The sequence below is a fragment of the Zeugodacus cucurbitae genome, chromosome 5 (genome assembly GCF_028554725.1).
Source record: "Zeugodacus cucurbitae isolate PBARC_wt_2022May chromosome 5, idZeuCucr1.2, whole genome shotgun sequence".
NCBI classification, from domain to species: domain Eukaryota; kingdom Metazoa; phylum Arthropoda; class Insecta; order Diptera; family Tephritidae; genus Zeugodacus; species Zeugodacus cucurbitae.
Window position 1 is genome coordinate 13,413,482 of NC_071670.1, and position 27,365 is coordinate 13,440,846.

General features: G+C 33.6%; 1 pseudogene; it reads left to right on the plus strand.

Moving 5' to 3' along the window:
• LOC128921944 (uncharacterized) overlaps nt 1–25,928 on the plus strand; it is a 91,317-nt pseudogene extending 65,389 nt beyond the window's left edge.
• The last annotated feature ends 1,437 nt before the right edge of the window (nt 25,929–27,365 follow it).

Consider the following 27,365-nt stretch of genomic DNA (forward strand, 5'->3'; position numbering starts at 1 on the left):
AGATTCTTACAATACCCAGACGTTAATTATACAGACATCCCTCCGAATTTGATTTCTTCTTCCTAAAATTGCCTCAAGCTCGGACGTTCATTCTTATAAATTATTATAGCCGTTCTTCATTTAAGATTTCTATAAAAATTTATTAATCTTCTATTGTTTATCCTCTTCATTTTATAGTTACGGTCGCGAGGATGAAGAAGTGATGGGTTTGCGTTTCTGTAATGAGGCTATAATGTCGTTACATCAAGTTTGTCCAAGGAATGAGGAGCAGGCGCGTGAGTCACTTAGTCCATTGCAGGTGAGTCGAACACAATAAAATATAAAAAAACCGTAATTTGATTTAAATTTGCTCTTCAAATTGAGTTTGAAGAAGAATTTGTGGTTGTCTTCAATATCAAATTAAATAGTTAGAAATAAAAGCGGTGTTTTTGAAAAGTGTTGCCAGTTATTTAGAAATTATTAATTAAATGAAATTTATAAAAACTATTGCAATACAGTTAAATATAACTAAAAGAGAACGAGCGAAGGCTAAAAATATGGTTAGAGTAAATATTCACTGAGTAGGACTGCCAACTATTAAAAGAGTGTTTAAATTAAATACATATGTAAGAGACTAAAAATAATGTTTGCTCTGAAAATAATAAATAATCGTAAAGTAAAGAAATTAGATAAACCAAGTACAACACTACAGATACCAGACTTAAGAGACCCCAACAACTTTACTTCTTCTTCTTCTTGACTGGCGTAGACACCGCTTACGCGGTTATAGCCGAGCCCAAAACAGCGCGCCACATATACCTCCTGTTGGCAGTTTGGCGTCAATTGGTTATACCAAGCGAAGCAAGGTCTATCTCCACCTGGTCCTTCCATCGGAGTGGAGGTCTCCCTCTTCCTCGGCTTCCACCAGCGGGTACTGCAACGAATACTTTCAGAGCTGGAGCACTTTCATCCATTCGAACAACATGACCTAGCCATCGTAGCCGCTGTTTTTTTATTCGCTGGACTATGTCTATGTCGTCGAATAACACATACAGTTCATCGTTCCATCGTCTGCGGTATTCGCCGTTGTCAATGTTTAAGGGACCATAAATCTTCCGCAAAACCTTTCTCTCGAAAACTCCTAGTTCCGTCTCATCGGATGTTGACATCGTCCACGCTTCTGCACCGTAAAGTAGGACGGGAATGATGAGAGACTTGTAGAGTTTGGTTTTTATTCGTCGAGAGAGGGCTTTACTTTTCAATTGCCTACTTAGTCCATAATAGCACCTGTTGGCAAGAGTGATTCTGCGTTGGATTTCCAGGCTGACATTGTTATTGCTGGTTCCCAGGTAGACGAAACTATCTAAAACTTCAAAGTTATGACTGTCCACAGTGACGTGGGAGCCAATACGCGAGTGCGCTGACTGTTTGTTTGATGACAGGAGATATTTCGTCTTGTCCTCGTTCACCACCAGACCACTGATAAGGTCCAATCAGTTTGTTGACGCTGAGCTTTAGTCTTTCACACAATACGCTCGACAGAACCTTATACGCGATGTTGAGGAGGCTTATCCCACGGTAATTGGCGCAAATTGTGGGGTCTCCCTTTTTGTGTATTGGGCAGAGTACACTGAGATTCCAATCGTCAGGCATGCTTTCTTCCGACCATATTCTGCAAAGAAGCTGATGCATGCACCTTATCAGCTCTTCGCCGCCGCATTTGAATAGCCCGGCCGGTAATCCATAGGCCCCCGACGCCTTATTGTTCTTCAAGCGGGTAATTGCTGTACTTTCAGCAGGTCGGAGAAGTGTTCCCTCCATAACCTCAGTATGCTCGTGACATCCGTTAATAAATTGTTTAGGGTTGCCACTCGTTTAAAAAATAATCAAAATAAAAAGTTAAGAAAAGAGATCCAGAATGAAATAAGTCAAACATATTTTTGGTATAGGGTTGCCACTTATTTAAAATATATTAATTTATAAAAAAAATATATTAACCACATATAAAATTAACCAGATATAAAATTAGTGAAACCCAGAAGGTGAAAAATATTATCTGCTAAGGGTTGCCACCTAGTTTGAAATATTAAACTTTAGTTAAAATAAATATAAAATATTTAATCATTGTTGAGTGACAGATATCGAACTAATAAGAACCCGAAAGTTTAACACATTTGGTGAGCAGTGTTGCCACCAGGTTAAATGAAATTAAATAAACGAAATGTGTAAATGAATAACATTTACTACAATACCACTTATTTAATGAAAAGATATAATCAGTACTTGTATATTATATGTATAGGTTGCCACCTCCTATTAAATATATTAATTGCACGGAATATCTAAGAATAACTTCGCTACAGTCATCAAATTGCGACTACATATTGCTATTATCAACTTTTCACATTCAGCTGGTATAACTGTTGATGTGTACCGTTAGATTTCATTGAAAGCCCAGAACTTTGCTAAACATTTGATGTATGAACCGTAAGGCAAATTTTCGTTCATAAAAAATACTAGAAATCTGTCTACAATTTCTCATTGCAGGAAGCCTTAGTGAAACGCCTTGGCGATGGTGCACACCCATTCACACTCACCTTAACGCCATAAGCGCCGCCGAGTATGCAACTAGTGCCGGCAAAACGTTATTATGGCGCACCGATCGGCACCAGCTATGATGTGCGCTGCTTTATAGGTGAGTGGAAAATATTAAAAACAAAAATAACAAACAATAACTAAGAGACCCGGAAGATAAATTAAAAACAGAATACTGAAAGTGTGGAAAGCAAATAGAGCAAGCGTTATTGAAAGCGGCATTAAGAAGAAAGAAAATTGAGCTCCACAATGCTATTTTTTGCTATAAATAAGAAATATTCATAAGAATATTATTGCAAAAGTTATTATTGCCCACTTATTGCAAGGGCACGCATAGACCATATCATAAATCATATTAAAAATACGTGCAACGCTAACTGAATCATAGGCTTGCTACGTTTTGTTTTGTGGTATGTGCCATAGAAAATTTAAATTAGAAAGTGCACTCTTTGCCACAAGTAAACATATGTGCATTGCTAGAGATATCAATTTCTTTTTCACGCACACACACTCACGCACTCACCAATACATAAACATTTTCTAGTTATTTTCCCTTAGTGCAATACCATTCAACCGGAAATTGAATATCCTGTGCGCTGGTATCTCATAACGGTGCAACAAGGCGAGCCCATTTCTTGGCGCCACCACAATTACATATGCGCCTAGTTGTATGCAATATTTATGCGAAAATCCGTTTAAATGCACCGCTAACACACACACACACGTACGTTTCACACCTCACACAGTGTTCCAAATATGTGAGTGTGTTGTGTTTGTTGTGTGCTTACGCGTGACATTTGCGTCAGCGCGGACATGTTGCTGTCAGTAAACATAATAGAATTTGTTCACGACCCTGCTATGTTAACACTAAAGTGCCGCAAATGCAAGTTAAGTCGCACATAAGAGCATATTTTGAGAGCAGCAGTTGATTGCTTTTTGGCATTAGTGTTGGCGACGACAAATCCGATTATGTAAGAGGTGCATGTGATCGGTGTTTAATTCGAAAAACTGCAGTTAAGCAGGCAGCAGATATAAAACAACTGAATTCTTTATTTGTAATACCAAATCACTAATATATGTATTTTAAATTTTTTTTGTAAACGAATTGAGTACTTGAAGCGTGACAGCTGACAAGTGACTGAACAAAGAAAGATTTCTTGCTCGCATTTAAAAAAACTTTGGCTTGTATTTATTGTAGAATGTTAAAATGCAGGCATACGAGTACAATTACCGAGATTCTACGCTTTGTTTGATCTTCAACTATGCCTTGATATAACAAACTATATATAATGACAAAATAAATACAAGGATAGTCCCTAATATTTACTAGACATTAAAATATTCAATAAGGCTTAAGTGTACTTAGGTTTCTTTCAAGAGAGAATATTGTGGTCGGATATGAAAGTTCAGAGCTAAGAGCTCGGTGAAGTCTGAAATCGGCCAATGCCGCGTAAGGTTTGGAGCCTATAAATGTATTTTGGAAGTCCCTGGCAAGGTGTTCGGTCAAAGTTTTTTGTTGTCCGATGCTCAAGTATGAGCTTTGTTAATTCATTATGTTCAGCTCAAAAGGCCACGGCGACTATAATCCCATCGTGATTGAAAATAATCTGCAGAATTCATGAGGATCATTATGTAAAACAAATGGACCTTAAGCCACAGTACACAGATTGTTTGTTTTCTTTCATCTGTCGATCTATATTTGAATGATCTTTGAACAGCAAATGGTTTGAGAATGCTTAATACATCTTTCTCTATATTTTCCTCTGTCGATAACTCATCTAGCGGAATCATCTCAAGTGCCAAATAACTGCCCTTGAATTTAACATGAGAAGCACACTCGAATAGAATATACTTTACAGTTGTAGTTGTCTTCTCCATGTAAAAGGATCTTGAAAGGGTTCTACAAATGTTATGCAAAATACCTAAGAGCCTCCAAATATCTCCTATCAAATTTTAACTTGACCGTAGATCTTGTATCGAGGTTAAACACTTTGGAATACATTTCTTAACTCACCGAAGAACTCATTAGAACTAACCGTATGAACGTGGTCTCTATTTGTACATGCCGCTTTAGAAACTTTATAGTCTCCCCGTTTGGGTAATCTTTACTCTGTCTGTGCAGAACTCATACAGCTCTGTACCCACCTACGGATATTTTTTGACGCTAGAGAATTTTATACAGTTTAAAAAGAGTGCGATGGCTATCTAAAGCCTCACATTCAAGAGCGACAGAATGTCGAACTAACTAAATGGTTGTTCCATACTGATACACCTGGAGTATTTTCCAAGTCCTCGAGTGAAGTATTCAAAATTAGTATTGTCGAGAATTTATTCGAGAGAGTTTGATCAAATAACGTTACTTCCAGACAATTTGTTCTTAGATGAAAAAAACATCATTTTATATTTGTGAAACAAAAGCGAGATTATAGATGAAGTGGCGCTTATGTTTGAGTTTTTTCTCTCAATAAATTCAACATTGCTGGGTCACTGTGTATATTTTAAAATCTAACCTCTAAATCTCTTAGCTAGAGCTCTAAGTAAGAACACTTGTAAACGCTAATAAATAAGAGAGCACAAGCTTCAACACATAAAGCACATAATTACGATAGAGCCCAGAGCGGATAAGAGGCTAACAAAAGCAGTTGAACTGAGCCAATATTTGCCGACATCAGAATGACTGCCAATAAAAAATCAAAAGTAAACCAACATAGTACAAAGTCAACTTGCATGTATTTGTCTTTGGCAAATACCAAATATCACTGGAGAAGAAGAGCTGACCGTGGACTCTCGACAGTGTGTAGTAGAGACAGAGGCGGGAGTGTAAACAGTTTAGGATGTGTTCAAGTTGAAAAATGAGAGCTAATAAACATATAAACGACCAGTGAGACATACTAATACTTAGCAACTAATCGAATTTCTTTTTTCATTTTCCGTTTCTCTTCCACCACAACACTTGCAAAAACAAAATAATAAAATGAAATCTTACAAATCCAATCGAAAACAATCACTCGCTCTTAGTACGACTGCACTACTATTGCCGGCGGCATCGGCGTTGTCGGCGCAGCACACAACGTCTCGCCTGCCGGTTGCGGTGACTGTACGGTCGGCGGTGTGATTGGCGCCAATGCAGCGTATCCGCTCCGCGGCAGCGACGGTGGACCACAGGCTGCGGGGGATAAGCCACTCCTCCTGCAGGACGGACGTGTCGACTTGCGGGCGAGCCTCGATAAGGCCTGGTATACGGGCCAGGATACCTGCGTGACGGTTAACATCAAGTATGATTTTTGTACGAAATTGTTGTTAAATATTAATTTTTAATTACTAGAAATACCAATCAGCTACTATTTGTCTCGACTGATACTATTTCCTACTAATGATTTGGTGTGGTGCAGTAAGCTATTTAATCTTCCTTTAAATTCGCAAATCTCTGCATACTACACCTAAATAGATACATTTTTGAATAAAAAATTCTTGCTAAATTATGTTTTCAATATGTATAGATGTACATTGTACATATCGACAAGATACCGCACTTATCCAAGTGAAATAATTGACCACATATTGTACATATTTCGTCGACTGAATTCCTCTTAGCTATACCCCCAGCGAGGGTGTCGACTGGGCAATGGGTGGCGTTGCATGTACGGTGGTGGTCTCAAGCTGTCCATGAACGGGCTAAGCCACAGCATTGCAGGCAGGCGTCACCTAGCTAAGGATGGTGTAATCCCTCATCCACCTCCTCATGGTGGTCACCTCCACATGCAACCTCATGAGAAGGTAGATGAGGGTCTACACTGGCCACTGCTAATGAGGTACCTGGCGATAGGTATAAAACGTTAGGGGTAGAGTCCCCCGAATTTTAAAAACTCAACATGGAGGACAAAACGAGTGATAATGAGCGGATGTGTTTGCTATTGCAGCGCAAGCATCCTAAGGGATGACTACTACTCGTGGACAACGTGACGGCACTCCATCTGGTATCGCAAAGGACATAAATGGTCTATGTGTGGCTTATTGTCCTACCAGTATAACCTAACCTAACCTAATGTACATATTCAAGCACACAAGCAAACATAAATTTATATATTCTTACACGCCAATACGCATGTGTATACAACCTGACAAGCCAGCGTTAAGCACATTATTGGCTATTTTGCGTGTAAACAGAATAAAGGCGTTTAATAAAATTGAAAATCAATACATTTATACGAACTTACCTGTATACAAGACATAGACGCAGGTATGAATATGAATAGTTAATGTGCTTGCGTTTTGAATTGAAGGACTCACAACAGCACTTGAGTAGCGACATAAATACCGCCTAGTAACAGGGCACTTTTGTGTCTACTTAACGCTTAGTTAAGTTAACATTAGTCTATTTTAGTAAAGTTTCAAAAATTTTTGCAGCGCGGCGAACTTTGGAATATCTCACTACACTTAGGAACTTAGGAACTCCGCATAGATGCCATGTACATAGTTGGCTGCTTGCTATCTTAAATAAACTTTTACTGGCTTTGTAAGTTTACACAAACAACATTACCGGGCGTCTTATAATTATTTTTTTGCAAAAAACTTACTTGTGAATATTTTGCTTCGCAACTTAATGCAGAAAAATGAGGTACACCATAGCGTATGAGTAACGTGTACAGTAGTGAGTTTAATGCTACATATAGATAGGTGTTTGTAGCAACAACAATAGCAAAAAGCAGTATGGAATATATCTGTGAAAATAGGGCATATAAAGAATAGTAAAGAAACGATATAGAATGGAACGATATATATTGAAATGAAATGGAACGAATGGGAATGGAACATATCGATATGTTATAATATTAAAAAAAATGTTGAGTGCAATAAAAATTTTAAATGATTTAAATTTGCATTAAAATGACTTCTACGCACTTAAGTCAAACAAATTTTAATTTCGAGTACCTGCGTCATATATTACTTTCTTCATGTGCGTTAACTTAAGCTTTCGTCGTCGCTCATATGTAATATAATAATTTGTGTATTGTTTGATATTTTAAGATTTTTATACACACTTTTTAGCTTTTGCTTTGTTGATGCATTGAAATCATAATTCACTTATTCAAGTGTAACTAGTTTGCCTTAAATCACTAGTGGAATTTGGTAATAGTAGTCAAATAAATATTTTTGGTTATTTTTTAGGGTTTAATGCTGGTCTTTCATGCAAAATCATTGCTTCAGTGATAATTTTTTGTTGTAATTTCTGAGTTTCTTTGCTTTCAATGTCGCTAAAAAAATCTAAAATAATTAAAGTAAAAGCATAAACGCACTCACAACACATGTGTAATCGACAGCTGTATTGAAGTTGAGTTCTCATTCACTATTTTATTGCTGTACCGCTTATTTATTTAACGTGGCAGGTATTTGAACAAGCTCAAAAAGATAGTATATTCACTACAATCTGCTTCATTATTTAAGTTCTGTTAAATAAAAGTACATTTTACTGCACGCACCTTCATATACAGCACCTGCTTGGAACTAAAAGAGCGTAAGCATGAAAGAAATCCTTTAATTTACCGAAGACTTATCAATTTAATTTGATTTATCTAAATTCAAGTTTACTACTTCGCTTGATTAAAAGCTACAAAAATTTACTTTCATAAGACAGCAGCAACCGAACAGACCTTACGAAATTGCAAGTGTTGCCCCATTTTTATTACATTTTACATACATTTTACTTATATGACTTTCATTTCAATTTATTGAATCGGCATATGAATGTATATGTGTGTATGGGTGCTTAAAACATATACAGAAATACAGACTTCATCATACACACTCATAAACAATCACGCACTCTCTCAAAAGGTGTCACACTTTTTATGAAGTCCTCACCACCATACCATATTGATTTGCTGGCATTGAACATATGTTACGTATACGCCACAGCTGGCATGACACACTCGCAGCAGAGCACTCGCTCTGACAGTGTGACTTCAGTAAAATTTAATGGTGTGTAAATCTTGAGATGTTATACGATTGTGACAATCAATTGTTGTAGTTGACATTGTGTTGCTGGCAATTGTTGTTGAAATTGTTGCCGAAGACAGGTGAAGGCTCGTAAACACAGTGGAAAAAGAATCAAAAAGTGAATTCTAAGGTATAATATATATTTAAAATTCTTTATGGTATTAATTGCTGGTATGTGCACATTTTTATGTTTACATGAAATTTTTAAAATTTCCTGATTCTCCAGAATGATATCTGGTTAAAGGGTTGTGTAACTGAGTGCTTAATACTCCGTCCAGTCTAACTATTGTCATATAAAATCATCATTTTATACAAAAAGCGATACAGAACCAAAGTAATTACTTTAATATAAACCCTTGACTGACATACAGGATAAATCTAATGCTGAACTTACACTTGTGAAAAATGATTTTTGACTTCTTATACAAATTTAATGAAAATTTGTGTTCTCGGTAAATTTTTGGGAATTATTTGAATGAAAATTACACACATTTGCTATGTTATAGCTGCTAAAAGTTTTACAACCACTCTAGTCGCTATTAAAAATCTAGAAATTTATTAAAATTCCCAACTGCGCTAAGGAAAGAGACCTGTGGCGACACAAAAATTATTTTGGCTGCAAGTGAGGTAATATAAAAGTGAGGTTTACGCGTTCGACTACGCACTAAAATGCGAAAATTTTTTTATAAAATTTTTATGTCGCAGACACACTTCCCCAAGCAGTCGCTCTCTTATATTCCAACTTTCACTTTCACAAAATTTTTGCTGCTAAAATCTCACATCTTCTCTGTAGCTCAAGCTCCCACTCTCCAACTGCTTTTTCGCCACGTATGATTATACAAAAACTCAAAAAGTCTTAGAATTTTCTAAGCAACATGTGATATTTAAAGATTTAGCACAACAGGCGGCATAAAGTATGCCGCAGATTATTTTATGTTACCTTAAAAACGGAGATAAATCATAAATGTAAAGTAAATTTGTGTGACAACTTGAAACTTAAACATTGTAGAAGCATCTTTAAATTCTGCTATAATTATATAATATATAAATTTTGTCATAAATTAATATTTCCATAAATGTGTATTGCTAATTGCTTTAAAATCTTAAAATTATTTCTTATGCGCCTGTAAATATACCTCATACAAAACAGCTTACAAGACAAAGGGTAGCAACAAAATAGTTTTAGTTATTAATTTTGCATTTAGAAACATTTGAAACAAGCTTATGCATGTTTTTTTCCTCAACTTATTTAGCAACTTATTTAATTTTGCATCCTCTTTAGCTTAAAATTGATTTTAATGACTTTGAATTATACAATTTACTTCATATATGCTATGCAACACACATTTATTACTTCATATATGCTATGCAACACACATTTATACTTCTTTATATTGTTTGAAAATGGTTCATTTATAGTTAAAGATTCTAGTACAATCCCACTGAACTGAACTTTAAATCAGCCTAAATGTATACCTCAAAAATTAATTAATATTACTTTAGCATAATAGCCTTTTCGCACAGGAGCTAATTGCTCAATTAACCGACTTTTGCTCGATTAAAGCACTGATTCAGATCGATTTACCAAACAAAATAAAAATATTATTTTTTTATATTGATTTTAAATAGAATTTTAATTGAGTTGATAATGAAATGCAACTTTACGAGAAAGAACTTATTTGTAATTACATATACATACGTTCTGTGTCTGTTAGTTTTGGTCACACTGTAAATTTGGCTACCTTTTTGATAAAATAGCAGTAATACTACTCGACGGTAGATGTCGCTGCTGGAAATAATTGTGGTGGTTATCGAGAAAATAGGAATCAGTTGTTAAAACTTAACAAATTCTTATGAAAAGCCTAAACATAAATGTGTAACAGCTGATCATTTATTGAGTAGCCGGCAGTGCGAAGTGCAAAATCTTCTTTGTTCCTACCAACAGAGCATATTTGTTTAATAAATCCTAGAATTTGCAATTAAAAAAAATTATCAGTAAATTTTATATTTTATGGCCTTAGCGCCTGAAAATATGTCTGTATATGTATTATGCAGAAGTACAATCATAGGCATTTCAAACACCATTTTTCCTGGTTTACACACTTTTAATACACTTTTTATTTTTATAAATCCTGCATTAATGTAAAAATATGTTTTAAAAATCACACATTTTCAATTTTAACATTAAATTTATTGCATACTTTTAGGCGCGCTAACATAATCTTACTTCCCTATTTTAATCGCATTATAAAAGTTGGTAGTGATGCTGCTAGCAATATATAAATTCATATTTTTGGCATCCATGCTATTTCATTATTTAGAAGTTTCCGTTGATTGATTTATTATGTGTGTCGGGAAGAGTCAGCATTACTATACTTATTTTTGCTCAGTGTGCATAGGCGTGCACCTAGAACTCATTACATTTCACAACAAAAACAGAAGGTAATTAAAGGAAATGATAAAAGTGTGCTTGCGCTCGTAAGTTTGCAGCATAAACTATTCCAGTAGTAGGCGGACGGAAAAGTTAATTCGTTTGTTGTTGTGATGCCATGCAATTAAAGTCCTAAAAGTATGCAATAATTCAGCGCCTCTCAAAGATTTTTGTTGCATACCTTTAGGGTTACAAAAATAATATCAGAATATGCAATTTGTACGGCATTCTATGAAATATTATTATCTACCATTTATTAAAATAATTACGCCCATAAGTAGGCATATCCGCGTAGTATGAAACACACAATTATATCAAAGCATACTAACGCAAAAACGCACAAATCACTCTTGCGTGATGTGTAGAACCATAACGATAACTACATATATCTAAACGCCCAAACATATGCTAAACTAATATTTCGTCTTAGAAATTTTAATTGAATTCACGCACTTCCTGTTTGGTCCGTTAACCTATTACTCAAGCAATGTAATTTAAGAGAACTTTCACAACGTTTGCAAGAACTTTAAATGAAACGCATTTCATTCAACATTACGGTGTGAGTTGAGTTTATTAGTTAGACAATGCGTGTCAGCAGAAAGTTTGCTGAAACATCAAGCACGGTCTCACTCCCAATCTAAGCACACGCCACTTTAGAACGCCTTAAACGCGCTGAGTTGTGTTGGAAAACTTCATTTATTTGAAAGCGGTGGGTGGCATTGCAAAGTCGGTAGCTAGCAAGAAAATTAAATGGTCTAAATCCACTGGACGCTTTCTATCTATATAAGATCTCTATAAATAGAAGCATTTTTGGAATTAATGAGCAGTTTCCTATGTATTGATTTCATTGAAGTTAAATGCTTCCTCTACCTTCTTTGCCTTGTAATCTCAAAAGTTTTATAAATACACAGAAACTGATTAGACTAGATTAGACTTCACTAGCAAGTAAAATGCTCGCTTTTAGGCACTAGTTCGCAAATCAATTTATTTTTTGTTGGAATAAAAACTGAAGTGTGATTAGTGTGGCAATCTTCAATAAGAATTACAATTTCCTCTACAAAGTACTAATATCAAATATTTCAAATATATTTAATATTAGTTCCACCCTAAAAGTATGCTACTTTATACAGCTTAATTGATTAAGAAATAAATTAAGTATTTTTATCGAAAACAAATTCTATATTTGTATAAAATATATTATATATATAACCATACAGTAGAAGAAAAATGTTTTCTGAGTATTACTTCACTGATATGGAGGAAAGTAATTAATTTTCTGCTTTTAACCATAGAATTCGCTTTTGAACTTTCGGGTTACAGAAAAATATGTTAACATTAGACTATGTAATTTAAAATCTCAAAATGTTGGGTTCGTGAAAAAAATGTTCGGCATTAATTAACTGCACCCTTTGTAAAAAATATTACATTAGATCAAGAAAAAATAGTATTAATTCATAATATCAAAAAACGTTACCCCTCGGCCACGCAATGAGCGATTAAGCAGCGAGCAGCTGAATGGTGAGCCGCTTCGATTAAAACATATGAAATGCTATGTGTGCGACATTTTTGAGAGGCAGAGTTTAAGAATGAACCGCTCAAAAATGGCGCTCATTAAATATCCACATGCCGCTCAACATGCATACGAAGCATTACAACATTCTAACAACCTTAAGAATCGTTTCTGAACTTTCGGGATACCGAAAAAATGGACATTGTAGAAATAAATTTGTAATTCAATTTAATAAGTGTGATTGTCCAAAATTCAAAAATCAATTGATTCCTATTACAAAATTCCGAAATATCGAGATTCTAAATAAAATTTTCGGGTTGTTATTCACTCTTAGCAAAAACATAGAAAATATTTGTTGAATGTAAATTAAATAGCAGTCCTCAGTAAATCGTACTTGCTACTGTTTTTAAGGCTTTTATGTAAATCATAGTTCTCTCTTAGAGAGCAATAATAAAATTATTAATATTTTTTATTAATCTCTTTTTTTATTATTCATTTATTTCGTTATTGCTGTATATACATACTTACATCAGTTTTCAAAAAAAAAATCATCTTTTAAATAATTTTTTACTACAATTTGCATTAGTAAAATTACGACACCACGGCGTATGATTAACTTTTGAAATTTCCTTCAAATTATATTTCACATTTTCTACTATTAACTCAAACTATTATACAACTTTACACAGTTTTTTTAATATATAACATTTGTTGGCGGGTAATGTTCTTCACTTTTTGGCTTTCACACACTTTACATTTCATATTTCGGCTTATTAAAGTGCACCTGCTAAGTTAGTTCTTAAGCAAGTTATGGTTCACAGAAAGGCAATTTGTCTTTAGATTTAATATTTTCACTATTTTTTTGGTATAAACTTTTTAGAAAGTAAAATTTTAATAGTCTGCCATCATTAAGAGTGTTAACGAAATTACCACAGACTCTATCACAAACTTTAAATTTGTTTGTTATGTTAAAAAATTATTATTTTTTTATTATAATATTATTTTGTTCGACTAATTACGCCACTTGATATGAGTATTACGAAATTTAACTTTTCACATTTGGCTTTTTTTACCTTCGTCATTTTTTCTTTTGTTCGCCCTTAGTTTTTTCATAAAAAACATATTTCTACCTACCTCCCAAACTTGTTGTACTTCGAAAAGATTTTTGTTGCCATTATTTCATAGTTTTCCACGCCCTTTCCGCCACTTGAAAGTGCTACAATGTATTATAGTTTGTGTGTGCCCAAAGTATCTGTAAACTTGGTGAGGGCAAGTGCTCTTATTGTTACAGCTTGCTTTGCTAAGTTTTATGTTGTTTTTGTTACTTTAAAATTTTTCGCTTCCAGGCATTTTCATGTTAGACAACGAGCGAACATTGGGAAGATGTGGAAATAAATAAAAAAAAGAAGGAAAAACGTATGGAAATTTAAGAAAATATAATAAATGTAAATAAGGAAAATAAGACAGTTTGTCAAATATGCTCCCTAATCTCTTTAAAATAAAATTAAAAATGCACAAACAATATTTCTGAATAAATGTAATTGTAATCTCGAGACGCACATGTGGTAAAAATACCATGTTAAAAGTATTATGGTATTGTGGTTACTACTTACATTGACACACATCGATTTGTCGTAAACTGAAATACCAATTTTGTTTCACAGACATCAGATATTTCAAAAAAATTTAAACAATAAATATTTACATACATATGTGTAATGGAGAAAGCAATTTTTTACTTTACAAAAAAATGGCAAAAATATGTATTTTCTACAGAAGTAGTTGAAACGCATTTAAAAGCCCGTCACATATGGTCATCAAAATTCGGCGATACATGACGCTGGCGTTTTGAAAAAAAAAAACTTAAAAAATTATTTTATTTTCCATTTTATTTATTTATTTTTGAAAAGTCACTTTGACAAAATATTTTAAAAAGGTTTTGTATAAAACTCTCACCTAGGTTTCTTACCTATTTTTAGCTATGTTCAGTGAAATACCACAAAAAAATACTGATATTGTTACTAGCAAAATACTATATTGCTCACATGGTAAAGTGCTGGTATTTTGTGACACACATCTGGTATTCATACGAACAATAGTATTGTTACTACATGTGTCTCGGATATTATAAGATTTTAACAAGTTCTTATACATAGTGAATTTCTTAACACTTACTTTTTATTAATTGACAATTCTAGTCTAAAGCATTCAACAATTGTATGAAATATACTTGACTACTTAAAATTAAACTTAATTATTTAACTACAGGTGCCAACAAAAACCAAAAATTTGTTTTACCAGAACTAAATTAACCGTAACTAAACATAAAATAATAATAATATGAACAAGTAAGGAAGGGCTAAGTTCGGGTGTAACCGAACATTTTATACTCTCGCAAGTAATTTATTTAACTTTATTTATATTATATAATACACAATTTGACCCACATATTCGTCATATATATTGTATAAAGTCCATTGAAAGTTGGAAACCCTAATATTAGGTTAGAAGTACCGAGGTCATCATGTTCGATATATGAGGCCTTGACCACCTATGGTCCGATTTCGGTGATTTTTAGAATGGGGCTGCCACACTATAAATACAGTATTTGTGCAAAGTTTTGCGCCGATATCTTCACTAGTACTTACTTTATATATTGTAACGTAAACGATTCAGATTGTCTTCAAAGTTCTGGTATATAGGAAGTAGGCGTGGTTGTGAAGCGATTTGACCAATTTTCACAACATATCATTGGGATGTAAGGAAACTATTACAAACCAAGAGGGCGACGCCACGCCCATTTTCCATTTTGTAAAAAAGCTGAGTGCAGCTTCCATCTGCCATTTCTTATGTGAAATTTAGTGTTTCTGGAGCTTTTCGTTTATGAGTTAACCCACTTTTAGTAATTTTCAACCTAACTTTTGTATGGGAGATGGGCGTGGTTATGATCCGATTTCTTTCATTTTTGGACTGCATTAGGAAGTGGCTAAAAAAAGACGGCAGAAAGTTTGGTTTATATAGCTCTATTGGTTTGCGAGATATGTACAAAAACTTAGTAGGGGGCGGGGCCACGCCCACTTCCCCAAAAAAATTACATCCAAATATGCCTATCCTGCATACCAAATTTTATTTCCATAGCTTTATTTATGGCTTAGTTATGGCACTTTATGTGTTTTCGGTTTTCGCCATTTTATGGGCGTGGCAGTGGTCCGATTTTGCTCATTTTCGAAAGCAACCTTCCTATGGTGCCAAGAAATAAGTGTGCCAAGTTTCATCAAGATATCTTAATTTTTACTCAAGTTACAGCTTGCACAGACGGACGGACGGACGGACAGACAGACATTCGGATTTGAACTCCACTCTTCACCCTGATCACTTTGGTATATATAACCCTATATCTAACTCGTTTAGTTTTGGGTGTTTCAAACAACCGTTATGTGAACAAAACTATAATACTCTCTTTAGCAACATTTGTTGCGAGAGTATAAAAATTAATGATATTTTATAAATTAACATTTTTTCCATATATTTTTTTAAATTCCTATATAGAATGTTATTTTAAGTTGGCAACATCCTGAATGCAAATGCGTTCATAATTGTCTCTCTAATAATTTCATTAAACCCATAAGAATATTGAAACCATGTGTAGCATAACTTTCGACGCCACAGACATTTCTTTATTATTCGTAGTGAAAATTATTGCTTCTCGTTTTCATTTCTCATTTGCAGTTTGTTGTTTGACAAATGATAGCAAGAAAATATGTTTAGTTATTAATTTTGCATTTAGAAACCTTTGAAACAAGCTTATGCATGTTTTTCCCTCAACTTATTTAACAACTTATTTATTTTTGCATCCTCTTTGACTTAAAATTGATTTTAAAGACATTAAATTATATAATTTACTTCATATATGCTATGCATCACACTTATCGTCTTTATATTTTATGCAAATAGTTCATTTATAGTTAAAGATTCTAGTACAATCGCACTCAACTGAACTTCACCGCATAAATTAAAATCTAAACCAGCCTAAATGTATACCTCAAAAATTAGTTAATTTTACTTTAAATTAATAGCCTTTTCGCAGAGGAGCTAATTGGTCAATTTACCGGCTTTTGCTCGATTAAAGCAATGATTTCAATCGATTTAACAAACAAAATAAAAATATAATTTTTCAATATTGATTTTAATGGAATTTTAATCGAGTTGAACTTATTTCTAATTACGCCTACATACGTTCTGTGTCTGCTAGCTTTTGTTCACACTGTAAATTTGGCTACCTTTTTGATAAAATAGCAGTAATACTACTCGACGGTAGATGGAAATTATTTTGGTGGCTATCGAAAACTTAACAAATTCTTATGAAAAGCAAAAATAGAAATGTGTAACAGCTGATCGTTTATTGAATAGCCTGCAGTGCAAAGTGCAAAAACTGGTTCTCAATTAAAATTTTCTTTGATCAATTAATTTGGCTGTGCAAAAAGGCTATAACAAGTTCCTACTAGCAGAGCATGTTGCTTAAAAAATTCTAGAATTTGCATATTTTAAACATAAATTCTCAGTAAATTTTATATTTTATGGACTTAGCGCCTGAAAATATGTCTGTATAAGAATTATACAAAAGTACAATCATAGACATTTCAAACACTTTGTTTCTGTTTTACACACTTTTAATATATTAAATATTTAATACATTTTTATTTTTATAAACCCTGCATTAATGTAAAAATATATTTAAAAAATCAAACATTTCCAATTTTAACATTACATTTAAACATTTTACTGCATACTTTTAGGCGCGCTAACATAATTTTGCTTCCATATTTTAATCACATATATAGAAGTTGGAAATGATGCTGCTAGCAATATATAAATTCATATTGTTGGCATACATGCTCTTTCATTATTCAGAAGTTTCCGTTGTTTGATTTATTATGTGTGCCACAAAGAGTCAGCATTACTATACTTATTTTTACTCAGTGTGCATAGGAGTGCACCTAGAACTCATTACATTTCACAACAAAAAACAGAAGGTAATTAAAGGAAATGATAAAAGTGTGCTTGCGCTCGTAAGCTCGCATAAACTATTCCAGTAGTAGGCGGACGGAAAAGTTAATTCGTTTGTTGTTGTGATGCCATGCAATTAAAGTCCTAAAAGTACGCAATAATTCGGCGCCTCTCAAAGATTTTTGTTGGATACCTTTAGGGTTACAAAAATAATATCAGAATATGCAATTTGTACGGCATTCTATGAAATATTATTATCTTCTACCACCATTTATTAAAATAATTACGCCCATAAGTAGGCATATCCGCGTAGTATGAAACACACAATTATATCAAAGCATACTAACGCAAAAAGGCACAAATCACTCCTGCGTGATGTGTAGAACCATAACGATAACTATATCTAACCGCCCAAACATATGCTAAACCAATATTTCGTCTTAGAAGTTTTAATTAAATTCACGCACTTCCTTTTGGTCCGTTTACCTATTACTCAAGCAAATGTTCGAGCTGTAGCGCCTCATCATATGCTATAAACTGCGTAACGTTGGTTTCCTTAAGTTTCACCCAATGTAATTTAAAAGAACTTTCACAACGTTTGCAAAAACTTTAAATGAAACGCATTTTATTCAAAATTACGGTGTGAGTTGAGTTTATTAGTTAGGCAATGCGTGTCAGCAGAATGTTTGCTGAAACATCAAGCACAGTCTCACTCCCAATCTACGCATACGCCTTAAACGCGCTGGGTGGCGTCGGAAAATCTCATTTATTTGAAAGCGCTGGGTGGCATTGCAAAGTCGGTAGCTAGCATGGAAATTAAATGGTATAAAATCACTGGACGCTTTCTATCTATATAAGATCTCTATAAATAGAAGCATTTTTGGAATTAATGAGCAGTTTCCTATGTATTGATTTCATTGAAGGTAAATGCTTCCTCTGGCTTCTTTGTCTTGTAATCTCAAACGTCTTATAAATACACAAAAACTGATTGGAATGTACATTTCGCTGGTAAGTAAAATGCTTGCTTTTAGGCGCTAGTTCGCAAATCAATTTATTTCTTGGATGGAATAAAAGCTGAAGTATGTTTAGTGTGGAAATATTCAATAAGAATTACTCTACAAAGTACTACAAGATTTCAAATATATTTAGTATTAATTCCACCCTAAAAGTATGTTACTTTATATAGTTTAATTGATTAAGAAACACATTAAATATTTTTATGTAAAACAAATTATACATTTGTATAAAAAATATATAACCATACAGTAGAAGAAAAATGTTTTCAGAGTATTACTTCACTGATATGAAGGAAAGTAACAAACTTTCTGCTTTTAAGCTTAGAATTCGCTTTTGAACTTTCAGGCTGTAGAACATTATAGTTAACATTAGACTATGTAATTTAAAATCTCAAAATGTTGGGTTCGTGAAAAAAATGTTCGGCATTTATAAACTGCACCCTTTGTAAAAAATATTACATTAGATCATGAAAATAGTATTAAATCATAATATCATAAAACATAGGCCTCGGCCACGCAATGAGCGGCTAAGCTGCGACCAGCTGAATGGTGAGCCGCTACGAATAAAACATATAAAATGCTTTTGAAGTGGCCACACAATGAGTCGGTCTGTGAGCGACATTTTTGACCGGCAGAGCGGCGCCGCTCAGAAATAAACCCCTTTAAGAATGAACCGCTCAGAAATGACGCTCATTAAATAGAAATAAATTTGTAATTAAATTTAATAAGTGTGATTTTTCAAAGTACATACATTTACTAGTATAATTACGGCACCGAGGCGTATGATTGACATTTTATATTTTCTTCAAATAACTTTTACAAATTAACCATTATACAACACAGTTTTTACACAGTTTTTTTTAATATGTAACATTTGTTGGCGGGTAATTTTCTTCACTCTTTGGCTTACACATTCTTTACCATTCATATTTCAGCTTATTAAAGTGCACCTACTAAGTTAGTTCTTAGGCAATGCAATGGTTCACAGAAAAAAAAAACAATTAAAAAGCATACTTTTTTAGAAGGTCTTTCGGTTAAATATGTTTACTATTCTTTTTTTTATTTTTTAGAAAATATAAATGTATCACTTTCATCATTAAGAGCATTAATGAAACTACCACAGACTCTATCACAAACTTTAAATTTGTTTGTTATGTTAAAAAAAAGTATTTTTTTATTATAGCAGTATTTTGTTCCACTAATTACGCCACTGGATATGAGTATTACGAAATTTTATTTTTCACATTTGGCTTTTTTTATCTTCGCCATTTTTTCTTTTGTTCGCCTTTAGTTTTTCACAAAAAAACATAAACATACATTCTCCCACCTCCCAAACTTGTTGTACTACGAAAATATACTTTTTGCCATTGTTGCATAGTTTTTCATACTCTTTCCGCCACTTGAAAGTGCTCCAATGTAGTTTGTGTGTGCCTAAAGTATGCGCAAACTTGGTGAGTGCTAGTACTCATATTACTACCGCTTGCTTTGCTAAGTTTGATGTTGTTTTTGTTACTTTAAAATTTTGCCGCTCCAGGCATTGTGATTTTTGACAACGCGAGCGAATATTGTGAAGATGTGAAAATAGATACAAAAAACTAAGGAAAAACGAATGGAAATTTCAGAAAATATAATAAATTTAAATATGGAAATAAAATATGTACAAAAAATATGTTTAAACAAATTGCTATAAGATTTTCACAAGTTCTTAACATTGTAAACTTAACTTAATTTTTATTTATTGACAATTCTAGTCTAAAGTATTCAACAATTGTATAAAATATACTAGAGTATACTTCTGCAACCCATTTCGGAAAATTTTACTTAGTTATTTATCTACAAGTGGCAACAAAAACCAAAATGTGTTTTCCCATAACTAAATTTTCGGTAACTAAACATAAAATAATAATAATATGAAAAATTAATAATATTTTATAAATTAACATTTTTCGTATATTTATTTTAAATCCGTATATTGAAATGTAATTTTAAGTTGACAAAACCTGAATGCAAATACTTTCATAATTGTCTCCCCAATAATTTCATTAAACCCATACGAATATTGAGCAATGTGTAGCATACCTTTCGGCGTCGCAAGCATATTTTATTATTCGTAGTGGAATTATTGCTTCTCGTCTTCATTTCTCATTTGAAGTTTGTTGTTTGCCGAAAGCACATAGCAAAACAAGGATATAACAAAACAATGATTTCGAATACATTGATTGACACCAATGAAAAACAGCAAAGAAAAATAGCAATATAATGCATATCAGCCTGTAAATGCTTGAGTATGTGCATGCAGTGTGTTGGCACGAACATGAAAAACAAACAAATTGTGAGTAGAGCAGGCAAAGATATGTGTATATTTGCTAATAATTTCCTAAAATATTCTGTGGAAAGATTGTCTAAGGAAAGTTCTAAAAAACAGGTAAAGGAAATATCTAAGATGATCTCTGAGTGAACATTGACACTAGAATCCTTTTATATTAACCTTGACGACTTTTTAAATTTATAAATGTAGTTGTTTACTGGATACCTCAAGACAGATTCATTTCTCAACGTAGTGCACACCTAGAACTGTAGGGAATATAAAGAAACCAGCTACATTCAAATTTTCTGATTGCACAACACCCCTGAGCCAATTTCTGTGACTTTTTCATTAAGCGCAACAAAAACAACACTAGTCAAATTAATATAATTGCGATATTTCATTTTCCTATTTTTATTATTTTTTTGTGCTTTTACTCATAAGCTATGTATGGGTTAGCAATGGCGTATAAGCAATTTAGGAAGCCAAATCGTATAAATAATAAATGTAGCAACACGGCGAAAGCAATAAACAAATACAACGATAAATATGGCTCGCCGTCTATTCCCTGTGGGGAACAATCAAACGGTGAGAAAAATGTCAACATTATCTACTGCTACTAACAATAGGTTTTTTCAGTGCAACACTCTCATAGACTAATGTTAAGTATAGAGTGTAAAGTGAAACAATATGTAGAATCACAATTGAATTACATCGACAGATACATATACATATATATTCAAAGATTGAAAAAAAAAGAACTGAACCTTCGATTTTATTGTATAATACAGTTTCACTTCACTATGTGGTTAGCCTAAAATTTTAACTAATATTATACTAAGATTTGCAAAGTTTACGAAGTTTTAAGCAAAGTCAAAGTTTCTTGATCTGAACAGATTGACTGCTTATATTAGATCAAATTATATCGAAACTCTCAAAAAATATGTTAGTTCAAACCAAATTCTCATGGCCACATTGGGCTAAGCACATAGTAGAACATGAAATAATGAGTTGAACTAATTTTATTGTATGAGTGCACGTGCTTTTTTTATGGTATTTTATATGAATTCACTTCTAATTTTTTTTTAATTGTTGCTTCACTCCACTCTGAGCTCAGCATAAGGTTTTACTTGAATGATATTTAATTTACCTTTAAGTACTAGAAATTTGGTGCTGAGATGAAAAAATATGGTCACTTGAAGATTCCTTAGCCATAGCCAATATAGTATCTTTTTGTATTCGACGTCGAAATTTCTATAGTTCATCCTTGTTAAAATTTCTTTGAAATCATTGACTTCGATCGCTCCTAGAATAAATATTTTTATAAAATTCTATATTTCAGCAAGATTTTGAACCTATGACAGCTCAAGTATCAGTTATCCACATAATTAACTCTATCGCCGTATAAAAGTTAGATGCAGTAAATTTCCTGTCGGGTCATTTGCCTTATTTATGGAATCATTCGGAATTCCGTAAAACTAAGCTGGCAAACCGAAATTGAGCTTGTCGTTGAAGTTTGTTGATTTGCAAATTATTTTATTTTCTTCTATCTCGCATTTATTTCCCTAACATGTCAAGCACACATACAGGCTTGCATTGAGCGCTGGCATATGTGGTGAGATTGCAGACCAGTGTGGTTTTCTACAGCATTTGTGTTTTTTGTGACCACGACCTTTTATGTGACTGTTGTTCGAGTGACATTTACCGGCATGTTATGGCATTTTGTGATTGAATCGTTTTGTTGACTTCAATTTATTGTTGTTGGTTTTTATATTTAAAAATATATGATTTTCATCAGTATTGGTTTGAATACTCTTTATTTATTATCTGACTTATTCTTGCATTTGTGGCTTTGCTGCTATTTGATCAATTTTGAGGTTATGCTCATTTTTGAGGATTAATTCATGTAGTTTCATCACAATATTATATTGTTCCAAATGAATATTGAGGTTATGTTTGAATTTTGAGATTAGGTTTGTTGTCAGAACCCTCAGAACATTTGTTTTCACTAAATGTTGTTGTTTCAGCACATGGTTTGAGATCAAACAAATGATTTCCTTGGTAAAACAAGCATATTACAGTAATAAAGTCACATGCATTAGACACACAGTCTAAAGCTTCAACCACTACTTGCATGTATTATACTTCCTATGTTTCTCAACAATAAGCATCTGGCCGATAAAATAGAGTTCCCATAAGCATAATGGATATTTTTATCATTTATTATAACAAAACGTAGAGCTAACCCGAATCCGTCTCTATAAGAAGCATCCAATACTAAGATATTATCCACAATCCATTTCTTATCCACCGGTTCCATAAGCAGGCATCTAAACTTAAGCTTCAGGGTTTACAAAGGAGACTTATCCAGAAATTTAGACTGTAAAACAGTAACTTATCTATTTAAAGTCTCCATAAATATCGGTGAATATCTGAAACGCTTGGTCATTAGTAAAAACTTTTCTCTAAGAACTTAAAAATAAATTTAAGTCTAAAGTCCTTCTTATAAAACAATCCGCTCTCATATTTTGACATTTAAGCTTTAAGCTACGATTTACTGGTCCCGAGCATTTTATTTAACCACCAACTTTAATTATCTTCTATTTCGAGGTGTGCGCCATTCAACATGTCGACGTCTGCATGATCAACAATGGCAATTAAGAAATACCACCAGCTCGCCCGTGGATCGTACAGTAGCGCCCGGTAGCATATTAAACACCAAAATCATGTTCAAGCCACAACGCGGTCAAACGAAAAACTAGATTGCGCTGGAAGACACGCTGCAGCGCAACACGGAACCCCAAGAGATCACAGACGTCATTGCTGGCTCGGCGATACGCTCACCAAATCTTATACTAGCGCCCACTGAGGACATACCGCAATCGAGCGGTTATCATGGACACGGCGTGTCCGGCGTGGAGAGTGACAAACGTAACGTCTTTGCCATTTATGTGTCCTACTATATGAAGGTTAAATTAACTTTGAGTGGCATGGGTGGGAACTATCACTAAAGCTACCTTTCTTGCTCGTGCATGTCGAAGAACCAAAAGTGGAACACAAACTGGTTGGCAAACGTAATGGCGATAAAACAAAAGGTGGCGCGGCCATGTCGGCGAACGGCGTAACAGGAACTATTGCACGCAAAGATGGAAGCGGACATCCGCAGTCGCAGCACCTTGATCGCATCGAATCGGTGGACGATGAAATACGATAAGTTGGTGAGAAGCGAGACTTTAGCGAAAGATTTAGATGATGAAATCGAAGAGCAAGAAGAGGCAGAAGTGAGTAAAACTACTCTTAGTACCGAGCAAAGTTTGACGAATGAATGAGTGGAACTGGAACAAGTACATATGGTGCAAATATACTCACAGTATATTGAGGAAGAAGCGTTAGAATGCCAGCAAGAGAGAAGGAAACTGTACAGCCGGAAAAGTCATAGGATGATTTGAAGCCACAAGGTAAACCAGCAAATAATGATGAAGCTGCCGCTGTGGAGATGGAAAGGTGAAGCCGATCGCGGTGAAGACCCCTAAAATCGTTCAGTAGCACCTTCGTCTCTCCTATATGTGATGCGGGTTCCTGAGCGGTATGGTTCATCAGAAATTAAATTCTAAGTAAAGTAGTCGTTATTTAAAATGAAAATATAGAGAAAGTATGTTTTTGAAAAAGTATGTTTTTGAGTCATCAGGAAGGATCTGTAATAGAAAATACTTGTATATGAAAGCTAATTCTAAATCTAAGATACGATAAGAAGCTTTAAAAACAAATTCACATTCTAAGAATTCCACATAAAAATAGTCATATTAAGATTAGAATAAAATAATTACTAAAGCGGTTTAGTCTAACCTATTTAACGCAAGAATGTAAGGGACTTCCAGGAATAATATTTATTTCGCGTTACAATAACAAAACTTGATGTTAGGTCAAGATAACTGGAAGATCTGAGTTCAAAGCAAATCAACTGATCCAGATAATATAGATACAAGCACATAGATCACTTCAAATTTGGACTCTTAGGTAGGTGACTTGGAAGATATAGTATTTGTTAGCTCAGTAAGTGGACATTTAATATTTCTTACAAATATATGAAGAGAGTTGTGCAAGTTAGATAGAACTGAAACTAGCACCCATATTTAAATATTTACTATGTGATAGGTCAAGTGGATAATTCGGTGTATCTATCGATGTCGTTCGACAAGTAAATATTTCGGAGGTTTTCAAGGTTCAAGATCTCTTCGGTAGTTAGATATTTAGCATGCTGTCGCGGTTTTTGAAAGAGATCGTGCTTCTGGTATCCGCTACTTCAATAAATGTACTTGTGTTTAAAGGACTGACTTTTGATGTATGACAATAATAATATATAGTATTATTTATATACTTATTTCGAAGGCGCCATGACTCTTAAATGAGCAACAATCTATCGATGAAGCTTAGTCGCCAAAAAGGAGTACAAAGGCAGACTACCTAATGAAGTACGCTATCTTTTGGCTATACACAAGATTGCTATTTTTTGCTGCTGAACCGCTGAGGGAGTTTTGGATATCGACAGGTAACTATTGCATATGCAAATCTTAAATATTTCAAGTCCATTAGCAACAAAATTTGTAAAAAATACCTTCTGGTATTGACTTCAACTTGAAGTAATTCCTTAATCCAAATAACTTTAAAGAATTTTGTGAAATTAATTAACTAAATTTTTCGCTTTCTCTTTTTTAGTGGTGGCGCTTTGTGTAGCAGAGAGTTGAAAGTGCGGTGTATATGTGAATGTGGTTGCGCCTTTGCAGGAATGTTGCCCTGTTCTGGATACGTGAAAATGGCTTGACGGATGAAACTCGCCTTTATCAATAACACATGTGGGACATGTTTTCATACAGTTCGAAAAATCCTACAAATGAGTTAGGAACGTAATGCTTGAAGAGGGGCAATGGTTTAGAGTAATGGTAGTACTTTTAATTTATTTAATGTAATGTTAAAGTAATGACGAGATTTTATATATATTCTATTTGTTGACAAATGTGATAATTTATTATTGTTGTTACGAATTGGAGATTGTAAATTATTATTTTTAAATAAATAAAAATTTTAACTAATTGATTAAATAAAAGCGAAAATTAAAAAAAAAAAAACAGAAATAAATCGTCAAAATGGTTTCAATTCTTAGAAGGTGTTTAATGGTACAAAAATAAGCAAATTAAGCCGATAAAGAGTATAGTTTGGTGCATATTAACACGATGCATCTTGCACGAACTTTAACCTGGCTACTCCACAAATATTTATACTACACCACTGAGTTTGGTAGACAAATAGGGAACGTTAAACAACAACAATCAGTAGTTTCTGTAGCTGAAAAGCCGAGATCACAGCGATTCGAGAAAACCTTATGATAAAACGAACATCTGACAATTTCGAACGAAATATGAGCAAACACTACAGTAAGATCCATTGGAGTCAGAAAATGACAGGACATTGTTTAAGCTTTCATTTTAATTGTTTTAATAAATCGCATATTTATGCGTATAAGCCCACTGAACCCTGCTTTAGAAGTCAACGTGATAACCATGATAAGAAAGAAAACGAGAAAAATATTAAAGATTTTCCATATAGTATCTAGAGAGCTGGATACCCACACTCTGTGGATTGCAAGTCTAATTCTGGTCGAGTAAGGTAAAGTATTTTTAATATCTTCAATATTGGGATCACGTGAAAGCTTTTTGTGTATATCTGTTAGAGAAAAGCAAATATAAACGCCATCTGGCATTACAAGCCGGTTAAAGGCTTTACCACGCAGTGTATAATAGCTGGTGCTGATATTTCGATTTATATAATATCCTTAATCACTCGAACGGATGTCGTCAATGAAAATAGTGGTAAATACTGCCGAATTGACAGTTCTATTTGGGATAAAGCTCGGAGTACGTTCCGTAAGTACTATTAAAATTATTACTGAAATAGCCCGAGCGATACTTTTAAACTGCATATGGTATGGGATACCTGATACTATAAAATATCTATAAAAATATCATATGATCTCAATCGACTATTATGGATTGTGAGAATTCGTTGGACTCATCGATAAAGAGGACCACTATTTCAGATATCATTTTCCGTACTATATTTGAACTCCATAATCGAACTGCATACGTAAATGGCGCTGTGGAAGATATATTGTGACATATTTTTTCACACTGATTCACTTTTAATCTATATCTCATTAAAAGTGTAATATTTCACCAAAAGTAAGAAGTATGATAATATCAATAAAATCGCCTTAACCTTGCCAATAGCTTGTTCACACAGGCTGTGGTTAACCATAAATCACATTTACTTGTTTGTTCCACACAAGTACGAGTGGGTAAGGAAAAGAGCCTTAAAATCTATTATATGCAAACAGCTACCTACGCTCTGTTAGTAAGTATGTATATAAAATAGAAATGGCAAATCGCATAAATTGTACGAGGCGGAAAATAACCAACAACAAATGTCATTCCTTGAATACTCCAAAGTGTAGTATACATTGAGGCGCAT